Below are 1380 nucleotides of genomic sequence, written 5' to 3'. Positions count from 1 at the left end.
AGGTGACCTCATTGATGCTTCCCAAGTGCCTGTCTCTTTCTGATAGCCTGAAAATACCAACCTTACATTTACAAACTCTTTGTCAAAAGTGATTTTTTTTTCCTTTTTCTCTGGAAAAAAAGGTGTTTTTTCTTTATACTCTGGAAAAGCACACTTTTCCAGAGAAAAACAGAATTGCTATATCCTGCTTTTGTTGTATATGATAGATGATAYTTTCACTTACTTTGGTTTTCGCATCTTAAAAGGATTTAAGATGAGATGCGATCATCTTGATCATCTCATCTCTGTGCTGTAAAATCCATCCATTCAAGCCAAACAAACCCATTTGTAAATACGAGTATTCTCTAATACACTTCCAAAAACAGTAATGAAAAAGCCAAATGGCAATAGAGACAGATGAGTCCGATAACATCAGTCAACAATTCCCAAAGTGACATGTTAGCCGCTAATTAATGCAGTTCATATTTCCAGCTGGGTCTTATTTTTCCAGTTTTCTCCCTGGGAATGTCACATGAAACATGAAATGTCTTACTTGAGTGAAACTTTGGGCTCTGACTCRTGATCTTTGGCAATTCATGCAACAATTTGAGATCAATAATAGTTTAATGAATTACACTGGCAGCTGAGGAGATGGGCTGCCTRTAATGTTACTGCTGCTACAAAGGTGGTAAGCTTGAGCAGAGTTTGGGGGGGGGTCACAGCTGAAAGTGGTAAAATCTTAAAACTGCTGTACCCCTGTGTTTACATAGTTTTCTTAGCCTCCAAACTGATTATCTTAACAAAGATCATTAGTTTGATATGATTGTTAAAAAAAAAAAAAAAAAGTAGCTCAATCTGTTTCTAAAATTCATGTTGCATAGGGACCAAAACCACCTACTATTATCTTTATTGTATACAATTCAATATAAATAGCAATACTACTTAACACTTAACAGCTGAGATCAGATACCTTCCCCTCCCTTTGGGTTGAATGGGGGAAACACATAATCAAAGATTGCTTCAGAGGAAGAGCAATGCAATCTAAACAGACAAACCAAACTGGAATAGAGTGGCAAAATGACTTGCCTGATGTCACACAGCAGGTCAGTGACAGAGCTGGGACTACAGCACAGTGACAAATCATGGACCTGTCTGGTCTTGTTCTGGGGAGAAAAAAACAAAAGCTGGTTGGTATTGAGTATGGTGTGCAGAACTTTCTAGTATGAACAGTATAAAATACTCAACTATTCTTTCTCAAACTAATTTAAAGCAGAGTTTCTGACTATAAACTGCTTTTATTTTCTCTAATTTTGTCTTCAAAATATTTTAAATCTAGATTTTGAACTAAAATTGAGATGTATGTGCCTATTCTTAAAGCGACACTAGAGGTTTACAAAGGGT

The sequence above is a fragment of the Apteryx rowi genome, unplaced genomic scaffold (assembly GCF_003343035.1).
Source record: "Apteryx rowi isolate R43461 unplaced genomic scaffold, aptRow1 scaffold_2, whole genome shotgun sequence".
NCBI classification, from domain to species: domain Eukaryota; kingdom Metazoa; phylum Chordata; class Aves; order Apterygiformes; family Apterygidae; genus Apteryx; species Apteryx rowi.
The sequence above is the reverse complement of the archived record's forward strand: the minus strand, read 5'-3'. Positions refer to the sequence as shown.